The sequence below is a fragment of the Pimephales promelas genome, chromosome 14, assembly GCF_988280905.1.
Source record: "Pimephales promelas chromosome 14, fPimPro1.hap1.1, whole genome shotgun sequence".
NCBI lineage: Eukaryota > Metazoa > Chordata > Actinopteri > Cypriniformes > Leuciscidae > Pimephales > Pimephales promelas.
In genome coordinates, this window is record NC_142782.1 from 15,283,682 (window position 1) to 15,302,273 (window position 18,592).

An 18,592-nucleotide genomic window follows, 5' to 3' on the forward strand; every position below is an offset into this window, starting at 1 on the left:
GACGTAGCCATCAGATAATCGGTACATGGTGGCCATGGAGGGATGGACATGGTCAGAAACAATGCTCAGGTAGGCCGTGGCATTTGAACAATGCCCAGTTGGCACTAAGGGGCCTAAAGAAAACAGCCACAGGACTGCTGCATACTGTGTATATATATATATATATATATATATACATATATGAAGAGTTCAGATGCAAAAGCCTCTAAATGCCATTTGAAATTTTCTTCTTTAATGATTATTTTTATCAAACTTGTATATTTAAGTTCAGTAATTTCACTTAAATAACAATTAATAGGTAATTATCATTGCCATTTAAGTGAAATCACTGAACTTAAATTTACAAGTTTGATAATCATCATTAAAGAAGAAAATTTCAAATGGCATTTAGAGGCTTTTGCATCTGAACTCTTCATATATATATATATATATATATATATATATATATATATATATATATATGTCCTTGCTTTCTTTCTTGTGACACACCTGAATGAAAGGCTAATAATGCGGTTCTTTGTCTTTTCAGGTGAGAACAACCTAATTATTCATGAGGGGGTTGGGCCATTCACGTCCATTCACATTTTGCCTTTCCAAACAAAAAATGTTTTTCACAATTTAAAACAATCTATTTTTCAATGTGAATGATAAGGTAGGATGATTTTCAGATCATTTTGAAGCAAAAACTCCAAAAGTCTTGTGGACACATACTTCGTATGTGTTTTGTGGCCTTATTTCAGAAACTTTAATTTTTAGTTTTTTCAATAACCATGCATAAACAATAATCGGTAACACTTTATTTTACGACCCGCAAACAACTGTGTAAGTACACTGAAATTACGGTGTACGTTTCTGTAATTATAATGTACTTCTGTGTAGTTATAAGGGACCAATATGTTAAGTTTGGGGTAATAAAGGGGTAACAAACAGATGCAAATAATTTTGTAAGTACACTGAAATTACGGTGTACGTTTCTGTAATTTTAGTGTACTTCCGTGTAGTTATAAGGGAACAATATGTTACGTTTGGGGTAATAAAGGGGTAACAAGCAGATATACAAGCAAATTATTTAATTAGTTAAAAAATAACAGGTACCTATTCTGTTAATATATTCCAGGCAAAAATTGTACGTCTGTTGTTTATAAAACATATCACATTTCTGGCAAAATATGTTCTTGTGCAATGTTACAGGGTAATTTTGACATCTGTGGGTTAAAAATTAAACAAACACACACACACACACATATATACTATGATAAAAATTAAATTTATTGGCATTTCTTACTAGATTACTTAATGTTAAGTCAAAATAATTTGTTTTTGCTATGATTTTAATTTAGACCTTACCATGTGGTAATAAGTACTTACCTTATCCCATTGAATTGCAATGACACTTAAATGTCATGGCAAATATACTGGGTAATTAAAAAGGTTTTTTTTTGTTTGTTTGTTTGCTTTTGATAACAGTACCTTTCTCTGTAATTATTACAGTGCAAATAGTGTTGTGTCGTATTGCTACATAGCGTTTGTTACCCCCTTGTTCTGCGTAGTTACTGGGTAAGTGTAACTCCTGCGGGCTGTAAATTAAAGTGGTGCTTGTTACCCCTTTTATTACCCAAAACTTAACATATTGTTCCCTTATACCTACACGGAAGTACACTATAATTACAGAAACGTACACCGTAATTTCAGTGTACTTACACAGTTGTTTGCGGGTCGTGAAATAAAGTGTTACCCAATAATCTCTCAAAAATACAAACATGTACATACTTTTTGCTCACATACAATGGTAGCCGTGTTTGTGCTAAATAGTGTAATTTTACCCGTGCCATTAAAGGTGCTGTAAGCGATGTCACACGTGTTTTATCCGCTAGCTGCCTGTCCCCTAAACACACTGTAAAAACATGTGGTCTATGTAGACAACCCAGGCAAATGGCAACAAAGACAAACTGTGGCAACCCCCTCCACAAAACATAACAAACTTTTCCAGCTAATAACTGACAAGAAGTCACGCCCTGGGGATGTGGTTTGGGTCTCAGTGTGCAGAAGAGTAGGAGGTAGGGTCTATCTAGCCTCCGTTTTGTTTGAAAATACTTTAAACGTCAACAAGAAGTCACGTCACCCGACATCGCTTAGAGCACCTTTAATATGTTTATAAGCAACTGAAAAAAGCACAAATGTCAGGGCATGTCAAAACATCTCAAGGACCCCCAAAACACCTCAGACCCCAGAGTAAATTCTTCTTTTAAAAGAACGCCACTCATGACACCTTATTCAGTGCCAATGATCCACACCTCGACTCCATCTCTCACCCACACAAGATTTCATAAACATGCATGAGTAATTTCTGCAGGCAGGAAAGAACATGTCTCTCTCTTCAAAGGATTAACTGTGTACATATGAAAGGCCAGCTCTGATACCTCTGAATGTTTTGAATACTCTGAGGTGCCAAACTGGAACAAAATCATTCATGAGATCATAATGTGTTCTAACCATCTGTCTAGTTGACACAAGCTTGTCAAAAACAGTTTAACTGGGAAGAGCTGCGTACCATCTTGAGTTATTGATCTTTTTGGAGGGAAACAGGTGTTTAAAAGATCTTTTGCCGAATATGTCTGGCATGAGGATAGGGGAGTGAAACGTCTTGGACTTCCAGCAAACTGTAAAATAACTGACTCTGATAAAACCTGATGATAAACTTGTCTATTCAGGGTGAAGTAGTACACCAACGGTTCCTCCCACATGCAGAGATGGCAAGAGAGAGAGTAAAAACCAAGGAAACAGAAAGCATTGTTTATACAGTTAGGATACTGTCTCACACAGCTTTGGTGCTTGTATGTGTGGTTCAGGTGTACCCTACAAAATGTCCCCACATTTATGGGAATATATGAAATCCTTGTACTTGTGGGGAGTTTTTTTGTCCCCATGAGGAAAACAGCTTGTAAATAATACTAAGCAATGTTTGTTGAAAATGTAAAAATTCCGAAAGTTTTTTTGGATTGGTTGGTTAAGGGATAGAATATACAGTTTGCACACTATAGACATGTCTATGGATATGGAATGTCCTCATAAAACATGAAAACCCAAGGAGAAGGTCAAATAAGGCACGTTTAGATGCTGAGATGAGATGCCTCATGAATTATTAATTTATAAAATTTCACGTTTTTGTTGATGCGCACCACATGATATTCTAAAACCTGAACTAATTTGCCTTTTTATAACAATGTCAAATTATCGGATATTTGAAGAGAATTATTGACCTTGCCACAGTCATGATCAGGGGGCCAAATCTAGGTATGGGTATAGGTTAGCTGAGCTTTCCCCAAACATCTGGCTTGCCCCAATCAGACTTTAGGCAAAGATAGCGTTTTTTTTATAGATTTGTGCATTGATTAAAAGTTATCTGAAGCCGGCTTTTTGTTGAAAAGTTTGACGAAGAGCTGAAGACTGCTTCAACATAACAGTAGAAAATTGTTTTATTTTTCTTTGTTAGCTGTAAGCAATGGCACGTCATGCACAAGACACCATGGTCCGTTGGGGAAAAGCAAAGACTGACAGTCACACCAGCGATAACGGGCAAAAACGTTTGCAGGCACATTCCATCTAGGTGTGAATTACAGGGAGTTTAATGGTTATGTTGCATGCAATTGCTTTGATAGAGGCAAACAAGATACATTTCTAGTTTCAACATTATTTGAAGAGTTCAGATGCAAAAGCCTCTAAGTGCCATTTGAAATTTTCTTCTAAAATGATCATTTTTATCAAGCTTGTATATTTAAGTTCAGTAGTTTCACTTAAATGGCAATGAAGATTACCTATTAATTGTCATTTAAGTGAAATTACTGAACTTAAATATACAAGCTTGATAAAATTGTCATTTTAGAAGAAAATTTCAAATGGCATTTAGAGGCTTTTGCATCTAAACTCTTCATTTATTCTTTAGACGTTCCCCTTTAAATAAAATTATCAGGTGTGTACAAAGTGAACCATATTTGGTTTTTGACTATTGAAAGTAGGTAATTCAACAAATTGCCACACTGAGATATCCATATCTATTGGATTGAACCACGTAGGGCCTTGAAAATGAAGATTTCAAACGAAAAGTTTAAGAACCAGAATTTAAAATCCTATTAAGATAACTTTAATACTTTTTGAGGGACAGACATGCGAACTTAGGAAAAACTGACCAATTTACTCATGTAGCCTCACGAGGATCCTCCATATCTCTGGGATCGAACCATATAGGGCCTTTAAAATGAAGATACCAAAATTAAATGTTTATTTAAAGCCAAAATCTAAAAGGATATTAAAGCAAAAATTAGCTTTTTTCTCCCATTTTTTTTTAACTGTCATCATTGGCAAATAATGCAACAAAGCTTTCTAAACTCAACAAATATAACTAATAGACCTACCAATCTCTTTGTAAAAATAAAATAAGGATGCTGCCATCTTTCTAAAGTCATTTTCACCTATCACTCTGTAATTTGTCTCCAAATCTCTGGTGAAAATTGTCATTTTGACCCCCTCTCCACAAAATAGTGGATTACTCAGTAAATATACTTTCATGCCATTTAATAATCTTGTTTTGGTCACTATTTATGTTTGTCTTTCTTCCGAGAAAAATATTAACAACATAAAACATTTGAGCTGGTGAAGTTTCTGAAATTTGGTTGATTTGACATGGAATTTTTTTATTTATTTATTTTTTGAAAAATCAATTTTATATTGATTTTTCTCTTTTCTTTGGCCACCCCTAATATGGATCGGTCCCACTTTATATTAAGTGGCTTTAAGTACTATGTACTTACATTGAAATTAATAATTTGATACAATGGACTTATTGTGTACATACTTGTTTTTACATTGTACTTATATTTTAAAATTCCAACATGTAATTACAGCTATAATTAATTTATGTAATTACATTTGTAATTACACAGTTGACCCTCCCCTCACACCTTAACCTACCCTTAAACCAACCCATACCACCACACCTGTCCCTAACCTTACCCATATCACACCTCAATAGCAGCAAAAGTGTTTTAAAATACAACAGGAACACAATATTAAATTGTACTTATTGTTCAATGTAAGTACATAGTACTTAAAGCCACTTAATATAAAGTGGGACCGTTTAAAATAGTTTAAAATGCATGATTGCATTTGAAAGCTTGTCCTCTTTGACTAGCTGCTAATGCTGCTAAGCAAACTCTGGTTAAACAAAGAGTTTGTGGTTTATCTTTTAATCAAATGCACGTGTCATGTTTACTTTCAGAATTGTCGGATGGTGGTATTTTTGTTTTAAGCATTTTATTATTAGCCAATGTATAGAAACATTTAATATCACACTTATTCATATCAGAGCACTGCATGTCCACCCTACTTCAGTATGGTCCACCTAATTTGACATCTGTCCTCTTTTCTTGAACATAAGCCTTGTCTTTACACTTTGCATTCGCACACCCACCCACCCTCTGAAAACTTGCCTGTGCAGATGTCCTGTTAAACTCTTCCTTTGACAGTAAATCTATGTATCTGTTTCTCTGCCTTTCCTGAGCTCAAAGACTCATAATAAATGAACTGGTTTGTTTGAAGTAAAAAGATCCTGCGCTCCCACACGTCAAGTACTTGTGTATTATCTGAACTTGCCTTGGCATGTAATAGGTTCTTGTGTTCACATTGCTACTCTGATAGTATTACCTTCCCCCAGTCTGCAGTTTCTTCGAAACTCGGAAAACAGGATGAGGCATGCTTTTTTGACTTTTTTAATGTCATGTTATCATCATCATCATGATAGAGTTTTAACTTGTTAACATTTGCCAAAGTTAAACGATAATGCCAATTTAATTTAATTTCATGCCATTTAACAGTCAAGTCTGTGTGGTAAAACCAACATTTATGGGAACCTACCTACCTAACAATAACTGTTGATGGTGTAAGCCAGAGATAAAAATGGCATAACATGGAGACAAAAATAAATCTGTTATGTAAGAATGCTTTTCTGACATAATTCTTTGCAATCTTTGTGGTCACTGATCACATTTTGTTCAATCAGTTTGGTTTTGCTCATGAGCTCTGCTAGTTCAATCCAGGTTGTCCCTTATAAACAACATTTCATATTTTATCAAATTATGATTGTTATCCTATTTACCCTATTACTGTATTTTACTTTTAAAAACACTCATGATCATACTGTCTCTTGAGTAGAAGTTTCACTGTTCCCTGAATGAGGGAATGGAGGACGTAGTCGACGGTCGACTGAATGGGGACCGTCAGAGAGCGTATGTTCTTCGAGTACTATTGAACGAGCCAATGTAATTGGCGTGCGGGATTCGCATCATACACTCCACCCCCATGCGCGGGTACAAATACGGAAGTGGATGCACGCACTAGTTGCTTTTTTGCTGAGTAGCCGAGAGTAACCTGGAGTCAACGCCGGTGGTGCAGCATTAGTGGCATGGGGACTACTTCCTCCGTTCCCTACTTCAGGGAACGGTCGGTTAGATACGCAACCAGGACTTTCCCTTTCAATTGATAATGTTGGACATAGTCGACGGTCAACTGAATGGGGATAACCTTTGAAAACGGCACTAAAGCTGTCACCTTCCAGTGCCTAGACAAAAGCCTCCTGATGCCTATGCAATTTTAAGGCGAGGAAGGACAGGGCTTAGGGCAGGGAAGTCACTGCTGTTCCTACAGGACCACTGGGAAAGCTTTCCCTGTACATTGGAAGGAAGGGACGCTGCGGAAGCCAAATCTAACCCGGAGGGAGGTAACATGGAGAATACACATATGAACTGGGCGGGAGACAGGGCATTATGACATATGGAATGTAACTGGGGTGGCTCCAGCCTATGACAGGGGGGAGACTCACCGGACAGTGACGGCAGAGAGCAGACTCTGCCGAGGGAAGACATCGTGGAATCGTGGAAATACACATAAGGGATGTAGAGGAGTTCTATAACACCTAAGAGGACATGAGCATCTTGGAATTCTACTCCGAATTAAGGCAGCCACCATCAGTGGGCCAACTTTGCTTGGAAACAGCCTTCCCTCTCTGCTGAATCTAACAGATTAGAGCTGGTCTGAGGACTAAGGCTTGCGTTCTGTGCACGTCTAACTGCTAGCACTGAAATGATCGAAAGCTTTCAGGATCTCCTCACGGAGAGAAGACTCACTCAATGAATAGGTTTCACTCCTAAGCACAAACACACTACCTCTTTTTTGGTGCATGCAGAAGTGATGGTAACTACCACATGTTCTTGTGATAGACACCTGAACCTCCACGTCCAGTGTAGGACCGGCCTGGAATGTCCAGGGGCCAGGATGCAGGTGCCATCGTGCCCAGTCCCTGAAAATGTGTTCACGGGAAGTCAGGAAGGCTGTCGAGGGGAGCAAGTCCGGTTGGGCCAAAAAATGGGGCAACTGTCAAGACCTGTTCCCATACTAGGTACAAGCGACCGGTGCCAACCAACAGGAGCACTGCTCAACACTACTTGTGATGATCACTGAGCTTTAGGAGCATTTTATGCTCAGCACCTAAGCGTAATAAATTTCACTGAGCTTCAGGAGCATTTTATGCTCAACACCTAAGTGTAATAAATTTCACTGAGCCACAGGAGCATTTCTGCTCAACACATGAGTGTGATCAACTTCACTGAGTTTCAGGAGCATTATTGCTCAACATGAGAGTGTGATGAAATCACTGAGCAGGCGCCAAAATCACATGAAATCGCCTTGAGCAGGCGCCAAGCGACAATGAATCGCAGCCGCTTTAGTAGGCTCACTGGGGAACGCATTTCTGCGTTCCTTCTCCAAACTGAAAAAGAGATACTCAGCCCGTAGGTGAGTACACTCTCTCCCAGTTGACCTGAAGACCCACCTGGCTATGGAACACTCGAAGGGTAGGACCTTGTACTGATATTTCGCACCTTTGATGCAAGAACACAGAATGATCTGTGTGATCGAGATCTGAAGTATTGTCCTTCAGGTCGCTGCGGGCCACCTAAGGGGCGAAGCATTCGGAAATCCATCTGTGTAACAGCTGAACGGAGGCTTTCGAAAAAGGGCCTGTATCAGTTGACACAGATCTAAGATGGCCATAACCCACCACTGAAATACAATGAAATACGGGTTGATAGAAACCAGTTTTCATATCGGCTGGAGGAAGGCTCGCATCCTTCGCCAGTAGGACACAATGTATGCACACAGAACAGGAGCAATGCTCAACACATAGGTGTGATAAATATCACTAGCTTTGGTCACAAACAACCAACTAACTCTTGGAACCCAGGAAGGGAGAAATTGCTCTTTCTTTGAAAATGTGGGCACTGCTGGTTCCACATTTTTGGGAACAAGCGGTGGAACAGACACACACATAACAAAAAACTTCACTCGTCCTCCTATGAATAAAGGGAGTGGCCAGAGACCATCTCCAAGAGCATTCCTCCATTCCTGGATGCCCCGCGTCAGAGTAGGAAAAAGCAATTTTTTCTTAAGATGTGCCTTTAGCCCCATTGTACCGTAAATATTACACACATAATGTGTTCCATTACCCTGTATATAAAAACACACTATTACACTGTATATAAACACACTGTATATAAAAACACTATTATTATTTTACAGCGTTTATTAACCTTTGACAATGTTACTTAACCCTTTAACTGACTTCTCAACCAAATGGTTGAGCACATTTTGAGTCACTGTATTTTATTGAGAGGAGTACCTAACTTAACTCAAACTGATTGAGCCATCTCTATCATCTGCTTGAGGTATATTATGCCAAAAAAAAAAAATCCAATAGATTTCACAGTGTCAATCAATAGCACTTGTCACAACACTTCTTCTAACATGGATGTCAGAAACAAATAAATCACACCAGCCATGTGAACTGTTTTTGGGGAAATTTTGCGAGGTAAGCACAATTTTTTCACATATTACAATGTAAGAGCCTTAACTTTACAAAATGATGTTACTTGTTGCTATGAAAAAAAAAGTAGTAAGTAAATAACTATATTTTTAATAATTTTTCAAAAACATGCTCAACCAAACAGGTGACACTGGCACATAACGGTTAATTGTCACCCCCCTTTTTGAGAATGAACATTACGATGCACTATTACAACTTGGTTGTAATTCAAGTATGCTTTGGAATAAAGACCTAAGTTTAGTGTTGTTTTAAAGATAACACTCAGCAGATTATTGCTGAAGTAAAAGCACATAAAAAAAATGAAAGTATGAAAAAGTTATGGAAGTTTTAAATTTACATAAAATCAAATATACTGAACTAAATATTTTTTCTTTTATATAAAATATATATTTTACAAAATATTTTTTCCTATAAAATTACTATAAAATCAAAGCCATCTAACCATGTTGTGTTCCAAATTTGAAGTTGATATCACAAAAATCGAAGTTCTCATGAGATTTTGTTTAGGCGTAATATCAAAAATGACAAATTCCATTGAATTTAATTGTATGCTTTCTGCTATAACAAATTAATACATTTCTGTCCAAATATCTGACAATGTGTTTTGTCAAGACTAGAAAAGGTTTTGATCATAAATTATGATGGGCATTGAAAAAGTATGGCAAAGTATGTGTGTGAATTCCAGTATCATGTATTACCATTAAGTGACATCTCAACCATTTGGTAGAGGCCGATATTGAAAAAAAAAAAAAAAATGATGGGATGTGTTGGAAAAAAAATACATTGAGTGTGGTTAATAGCGACATAAGAAGATAAGAAATGCAAACAAAACAAATTCCATAACTTTTTTCTTGGTGCGGACTTCAAAGGGTTAATGCAAAATGTATATTCATGTTCGTTCACAGTGCAATAACTAATTGGTAAATTAGAAGTGTATTAAGCTTAGTTAATATTAATTTCAACATTTTCTAAAACATTATTAAAATCAAAGGTTGTATTCGTTAACAATAGTTAATGCACTGCAAACTAACATGAACAAAAATGAAACGCTTTACTTTTATTAATTAACATTTAACAAAGATTAATTAATACTGTAACAAATGTATTGCTAATTGTTAGTTCATATTAGTTCATACATTAACTATTGTAAACTAATGAACGTTATTGTAAAGTGTGACCAATAGATTTATGCTTAAAACAAACAGAAAATACTAATAGGTTAAGAACTTGTTTTCAGAGAATGCACATTCTTATGCAGTTTTTTCTAAGAATGTGTCTTGATTTTCAAGGATGTTTATATACTTTTACTTATAATAATAATATAATAACAATATAATAATAATAAGGTTTGTTTTTCATAGTGAAACAAAAGAATGAAAACAACAACATTTTAAAATTATCCGATACCAAGAAATGTAAAATGAAAAGTGACTCACCGTGCTTCATGGTCCCCCCCGAGTGTGTTTTTGTTTTTGCTGTGTATATTCTGTTTAAATGCCCTGATTATATTTAAATGGATCAGGAAGTTACAAGCATTATCTCTCTGGTATCTCCTCTGGATCTTTCCTCCTCCTGTACTGTGGGTCGAGTCTCTACAGACTGCCATTATGTGGGTGTTTGTATTATACCCACCAGTGCTCAAACCCTCCCTCTCTTTCAGTTTATCCCTCCCTTTTCAGTTTCCTCAAATCCACGTTTGCAAGAGCTACAGCACCGTTTCTGCTTTGATATCTGCAATGCATCTTTTATACTTTTGCTCATATATGATTCCATGCATGTATTTGGCCGTCTTCTGTCCTGGCATGCTATTAATGTGGGCAGTGATCCATCTTAAGACACTTCACTCATGTGCACTCACCTAAAGCGCTAATTCTAGCACATGTGCATTTTTACAGGTCTGCCAGATGGTGATCGAACACAAAACTAGCTGCGTTAACATGAACCTCAGGAATCCCAGCATAACCACTTATTAGATAGGATCACATCCTTTCCTAGATAAGGGCAGTGACAGTTAAGAGGGATATGATACTTCAGACCTCCCAAGGGCCGGCTTTTAACGGGGCCATTCCGGCCCTTGAGTCCAGTGCCATCTATTATAGCTGTGACCTTGGTGTTGTAGAGGGTACTCGTTCTAAAACATCTGTGTACTTCTGCAAGGATGCATCCTTCATTTATGTGAATAAGCAGTTTGTTCACCTATTACTTCACAGGTCTTTCTTATATTATATCAGATTGTGGGTCGCAGAAAACAACAACATGCAGTAATAATTTAAAGCTATTTCACTGACTTTATACAAGGAAGTCAGTTAGGTTCTGTCCCCAGGCAGATATTTCCAGCCATGCAAGAACTGTTGCTCCTATCTACTTATGAAAATTATGATCAAGAAAGACATCAGTTCGTGAATATTTAAATAACATTCGACATAAAGAATAAAATCTGACAACAATGATATTATTTTGGGATACTAAGGCTTGGCATATTTAGATTTTTCGATTAATCACTTTTTAAACTGTGGTTAATTTGATGTTGATTCCAAAAGCTAATAATCAATCTATTTTTCCGTATTAATTTCCCACAAACATTGAAAACAATATCTCATTGACATTAGTCGTATTACTATTCTTCTCCACCACATGTCATGCTTTTATTTACCTTCCATGACACTTGGACCCTGTTATTCATTAAGTGTTTAACATGGGGGATGCAGGTGTGCCTTTTAGCGTGAAAGACGTTTCGTACAATTGAAGGAATGGAACCATGGCAGCATGGTCCTTATCGGGCCAGTGCTGCACGCATGGTCCCGAAAGATTATCATTTGCATGTGTTTTGAAGCCTTGTGCATTCAGGCTAGAATGATGCCAAAAAACTTGTTAGAAGCTTTGTACTTGTACTTTGCACACATCTGAAACACAACGTCCTAACCCTAAAATGAATTCTCCTTGCACTTAATCGGACAAATCCACACAAATTTTTCTCAAAATGCTGTCGATGGCGAGTATCCTAGTAAACATAGTCGGTTATGGTTTAAGTGAACGTAAAGAGTCAAAAAAGACAACACGTGTGTATCATTATACCCATTATAGCCACACATTAGTCTTTAAGTGACAGCAGCCTAATTTTCCTGCTGCTGTCTGTGTTTTAGATGTTAATCAAACTACATAAGACAAATACATCACTCCCTGGTCTTCAACATTTTTGTAACTTTAATTAGGATAAACCCTTATTTAATTTGTAAATTGTACTTAATTCAAATTCTGTACCTGAGAACTGTCAGACCTACCTGAAAACCTCAGCCCATTCTCACCCCCAAGGCGTCACTTAACTGACGCCTTGGGAAGCATTTGGACATGCTTCAATATCTGACGCTTTAGGCGCCTTTTAGCGTCAGTTAGATGACGCCCTAGGATCGCGTGTACCCTACCCCCACCCCACACCTAAACCTAACCGCGTCCTCTAACTGACGCTTTCCTTTAGCGTCAGTTAGATGACGCCGTAGGATTGCGCCTAAGGGCGCCTAAAACGTCAAATATTGAAGCATGGTCAAAGGTGACGCCTTGGGGTGAGAATGCGTTGTGAAAGCACTGTTTATTTCATTTGTATTTTTGTTCTATTGTATTAGTTTGTTCCTTTATTTATTACTGACTGCTTGTCTTCAATAATCTTTGAAATTTATATTTGTTAGTAATTTTAGCTATGGTTTCGAAAACTGGAATTAAGAATGATTAAATTCACTGGTATCTAAAATGTTGGTGCCATAACACCGTGTCCTAACTACATGCGACGCGCGATAAAATGTATCTTTTCCATGTTAATCAGAGTTTTTGTCCTAACCAGACGCGACGGCGACACGCGAAGTTTCTAATTTAGAAACGGTTCCTATTTCTGCGAAGTCGCGGCTGACAGAATGAAGAAACACTGGTTATGAGTACACATTATTTATTTATTTTTAGTTAAAAATAGGTCACTGTGTCACAAGCGATAACGGATAATTTACCTCAGATTTTGAAAGCATGTAATATAGCGTTCAAAAAGAAATCTATGCAAATATACAACTGTACTTCATAACAAAATTAGTCAATGAGTATATTTTGTTAATGTTTTGATTTTTAATAATGTTATTTCTTGATTTGATTATGTCCTTACCCATTTCCAATGCGAGTGCGGGCCAGCAGTGTGCTTTTACGCTGTTCTGAATGGCTGTGATTTTTGATTGACGTTTGGCAGTCACGTTGCGTCTATAGTGTGGACAGACACACTTGCTGTCGCTGGAATTTTATCACGTCGTGTGTAGTTAGCCCCTTAATGCCCACTGTCACAAATATGCTACAAACCGTTTGACTCAGTCAACCAGCCGAGAAAACGTCTGCATTCCCCCAATGCCGGTTAGTGCATATTCAACCCGGTCTCATCCCAAGACGTCATATAACTGACGTTTTGGGACGTCTTTTGACCGTACGTCAATATTCGCCTTTTTGGGGGCCCCCTTAAACGTCGGTAGATGAGGTTATGGGATCCTAACTCTACCCCATACCTAAACCTAACCCGTCACCTAACTGACGTTAAAGGTAAAGCGTCAGTTGTATGACGGCCCGGGATCGCCATCTACCGACGTTTAAGGGGGCCCTAAAAAGGCGGATATTGACGTATGGTCAAAATACGTCCCAAAACGTCAGTTATATGACTTTTTGGGATGAGAATGTGTTAGCATATTCGCTACGGACCTAGGACCTTCGACAAGCACTTGTTTCTAGTGGGACCGCAAAGTGACGGACTTATTTCCTGTTTACACACAAGGATTACTCCGGTCAGGAACATTTGCAACATACCAAATTGACCATTATGCCCGCTGTTGCAGATTTGCAACATACCAAATTGACCATTATGCCCGCTGTTGCAGATTTGCAACATACCAAAATTTCGATTTATTTGTTGTGCAAAAGTGAAATTGATAATCTCAACAATATTTACCATCTACTTAAAGGCAAAAACACACATAAAACAATTTTTTTATATACAGCTATTTAAATTCAGACGGGTTAGGACACGGTGTTAGTGTCACGTTTGTGTCTGTTTTGATCTTCTGTTGTCATTCTTAGTCCGTCCACTCATCTGTTACCATGCCTACCGTCATTAGTTCATCTTCATCACCTGTGTCTTGTTAATTACCTTCATCTGTGACGTAATATGTGTCATTTCCGATTCTTCTTCCTGTATCCAAATACAACAACAACAGCAGCACACGGATAATGAATAGTTCTGGGCAGATAGCGATCGCCTTTGTTTGCGCTTTGATGCTGGTAACGTTACTGACCTCGCTCCAAAAGTATGCTGTGCTTTGTCTCGCCTGGTCTCGCCATGTTTACTTCCAGTATACTAAATGCAGATTTTTGTATGCGCCGAGAAGTCTCTCTACTCAAAAGACCAAGATTCCTTGTGAATAGAACATGCGCAGAACACAAATCACTATGGGGATATGTCGATACGCATTTACATGACCAAAAATTCGGGTTAGAAAAGGGGTACCCCAGGTACAATAAGGGTAAAATCTGGGATATGAGCATATTCGTGTTTTTGCCGGTGTTTACATTGGCCGTTCGCGACCGGGTTATTGCTAATATCCCGGTTTTGAATGGGTTATTGGCTGCTTGTAAACGTAGTCATTGTCTGTATTTAGTCCTCTCTGTTCAGTCAGTCTTTGTCCGTTCTCATCTGTGTAATGTTGTTGTGCTACCCCCAGCTTATGTCTCTGTGAGAAATTGTGATTAAAGTAGTTTGTATTTGAATCTACAGCCTTCTCGTCATCTTCTGCCTGCACAAACCCTGACAATTACCTTATTTATTTATTACCCTGACCTTATTTATTACAATTCAAGGATACATGGGTCAAAAATAATAACTATTTAATTAATGTAGTACTTTTTTTGTGGTGCGGTCAGTGAAAATTTAATCACTGAATTCATTGAATCAGATGTGAGAAACAGTGATGTTAAACTTTCGATTAAGAGTGTTAATGGCGAGTTCTGCTGGAAGTGGAAACGCATGTTAAACTGTATTCCACTTGAGAGGAAAACACTTGTCAAATGTCCCTCTTCTGCTACTGATAGAAGCTGATGTTTACCCAAGTCATCCTGTTTTTCTTTCAGTTTCTCCATCCCACACTTGTTTCTTGCTCCCTCAGTCCATGGTTATGCAACAGAGCGACTGAATTAATGAGTAGTGTTGATACAGCCGAAACAACAGTGTCAGGACACAGAAAAGCACTTTTTTTTTTTAATTAATGTGATACTTATACAAGTGTTTTCGTACTTAAACGTGTCAGTTTGGTGTACTGAAGTAACGTAATGTAAAAAAAAGTACAACTGCCTGAGGGGCAGTTACTGTCTTAGTGTATGTGAATTATGGGAAATTCATTTGTTGCAAAGGGTTACTCACTGTAATCTCATTTCAAAGGCAAAGAGTTCATGTGTAAAAATGTGGCGAGTTTTTGAAAAAAAAAACAAAAAAAAAAAAACTTTCCGGTTTTATAGTCATGTTGGAACTTGTAACAGCAACAGGGAAGATAAGGTTTGTTATTTACCTTTTTTAGCATTTGTCCATGGAACGAATTTATGACAAGTCAGAACTTGGTCTTACTTTAATTCACCATCTCTTTGTTCATTTTTATTCATTTCTGCTATTTTTTTTATTTTGTATTTTTTTGATAAAGATTAAAGTGTTATTAAATGTAACCTATAGATACAATTTTTTAATAAAAGTATTTAAAAAAAAGATCACCTTTAACTGATCTTTTGTCAAAGGTAATATAAATGCAAAAATAGGGGAAATGAGCATGTACAATTAAATATACACAGTATTGACCGATATCAGCAAATTAAAAAAAAAAATCTCTAATTTCAGCTGATATCACACTATAATGTGCATCCCTATCCTGTTACATTTACTGTAAAAATAATGGAAGCTGCATGTGTTTGCCAGAAATTCGTGTAAATAATTTAGTGACAATGTTTCAGGTATTATGGTATTGTACATTACTTGGGTGGTATTTAGTGATTTAATGTTAATATATCAATATACCAAAATCTGTTTAAACGGTACCAATAATCTTCATAATAATACAGGTGGGAATGTGTCTCCCTCGTCATGATCCAATTGACCAAAATGCATCTTAATTCCAGGTGTAAGCATAGCCTTTCTACCTTCTACTTCTGTCTCTCTTTTGTTCACATGGTCCTTTATTGGCTATTTGACATTGACGTATTAGCTCACCTCATTCCCATCTGTTCTCTTCCTAATGCACTTCACAGTGTTGGGGGAGAGAGGGAAGTGACCCCTGCTCACATCTACTCAATAGTCTACAAACACATCCTTGCTCCTGACCACATCCTCTGGCTGAGCAACCCCAGGGGACGCGCTCTGAGCTGAAGGCCACATCAGGTCAAATAACTGCTGATATAGAGCCAGTGTGACGCTCCCTTCAAAGACCCTTTGCCTTACCAGATTCTGCTGAGCTTCCAACACAGATGATTCACTCCTACTGAAGAATCAGCCGTGATCATAGTTCAAAGCTACAGATAGAATATGTGAGCTGATGTTGAAAAGAACGTCTTAAAGCTTAAAGAACAAATGCAGTCAGTTTTCGGTAACTAAACTCTTTCGAAAATTCTTCTTTTATTTTTATTTTGGATCCCCATTGGTTTCCAAAAAGTCTTCCTGGAGTCCACTTATCTACAAAATCTAAATTTACAATATCAAAATTGTACTATACTTTTAAATAAATTAATATTATTCAGTAAGAGCGCATTACAGTGACAGCAAATACATTTATAATGTTGCCAACGCATTTTTCAAAATAAATGCGGCTCTTTTGAACTTTCTATTTATCAAAAAACCCTGACAAAAGAATCATGGTTTCCACAAACAATATTAAGCAGAACAACTGTTGTCTAAATGAATTATAATAAAACATGTTTCTTGAGCAGCAAATTAGCTCATTAGAAAATCAAAGCTGAAATTTCAGCTTTATATCACAGGAATAAATTACATTTTACACCGACTATTTTTAATTTTAATCACAATATAGTTTTTACTGTATTTTTGATCAAATAAAAACTTAGTGAGCATAAAATACTTTTTCAAAAACAATAAAACAAAATATTACTCAAACAATACACTCACCTAAAGGATTATTAGGAACACCTGTTCAATTTCTCATTAATGCAAATTATCTAATCAACCAATCACATGGCAGTTGCTTCAATGCATTTAGGTGTGTGGTCTTGGTCAAGGCAATCTCCTGAACTCCAAACTGAATGTCAGAATGGTAAAGAAAGGTGATTTAAGCAATTTTGACCGTGACATGGTTGTTGGTGCCTGACGGGCCTGTCTGAGCATTTCACAATTCCTGGGATTTTCACGCACAGCCATTTCTAAGGTTTATAAAGAATGGTGTGAAAAGGGAAAAACATCCATTATGCGGCAGTCCTGTGGGCGAAAATGCCTTGCTGATATTAGAGGTCAGAGGAGAATGGGCCGACTGATTCAAGATAGAAGAGCAACTTTGACTGAAATAACCACTTGTTACAACCGAGGTATGCAGCAAAGCATTGATGAAGTCACAACACACACAACCTTGAGGCGGATGGGCTACAACAGCAGAAGACCCCACCGGATACCACTCATCTCCACTACAAATAGGAAAAAGAGGCTAACAGCAGGCATTAGGATATGATCTGGATCTATATTTATTCTCTCTTTCTCTGCCCTCAGGACACATGTGGTATTGAGCTCCTCTGTGAAGGGATCAGTCAGTGGTCAGTAGCCTACCCTGTGAGCATATGGGTGAGTTTCTGAAGACCCCATCGGGTACCACTCATCTCCACTACAAATAGGAAAAAGAGGCTACAATTTGCAAGAGCTCAAAAATTGGACAGTTTAAGACTGGAAAAATGTTGCCTGGTCTGATGAGTCTTGATTTCTGTTGAGACATTTAGATGGTAGACTAAAAGTTTGGCGTAAAAAGAATGAGAACATGGATCCATCATGCCTTGATATCACTGTGCAGGCTGGTGGTGGTGGTGTAATGCAATGGGGGATGTTTTCTTGGCACACTTTTGGCCCCTTAGTGCCAATTGGGCATCGTTTAAATGCCATGGCCTACCTGAGCATTGTTTCTGACCATGTCCATCCCTTTATAGCCACCATGTACCCATCCTCTCATGGCCACTTCCAGTAGGATAATGCATCATGTCACAAAGCTTGAATCTTTTCAAATTGGTTTCTTGAACATGACAATGAGTTCATTGTACTAAAATGGCCCCCACACTCACCAGATCTCAACCCAATAGAGCATCTTTGGGATGTGGTGGAACGGGATCTTCGTGCCCTGGATGTGCATCCCACAAATCTCCATCAACTGCAAGATGCTATCCAATCAATATGGGCCAACATTTCTAAAGAATGCTTTCAGCACCTTGTTGAATCAATGCCACGTAGAATTAAGGCAGTTCTGAAGGCGAAAGTGGGTCAAACACAGTATTAGTATGGTGTTCCTGACAATCCTTTAGGTGAGTGTAGTTTTTCTTTGGTCTTGTTTTGTTTTGTATAGTTAGTCCCATCATGCAGCAAATCAGCACTGTCATGATGCAATTTCCCTACATCTC

The 18,592-nt window shown here is 37.6% G+C and overlaps 1 protein-coding gene across 1 annotated transcript in view; it reads right to left on the reverse strand.

Moving 5' to 3' along the window:
* The window catches only part of lzts1 (leucine zipper, putative tumor suppressor 1), a 37,095-nt gene extending 26,561 nt beyond the window's left edge, over positions 1 to 10,534 (reverse strand). The window contains exon 1 of the mRNA XM_039663466.2: positions 10,369 to 10,534. The gene's annotated coding sequence lies outside the window, so the exon portion shown is untranslated. The remainder of the gene's footprint in view (positions 1 to 10,368) is intronic.
* Between the last annotated feature and the right edge of the window lie 8,058 nt (positions 10,535 to 18,592).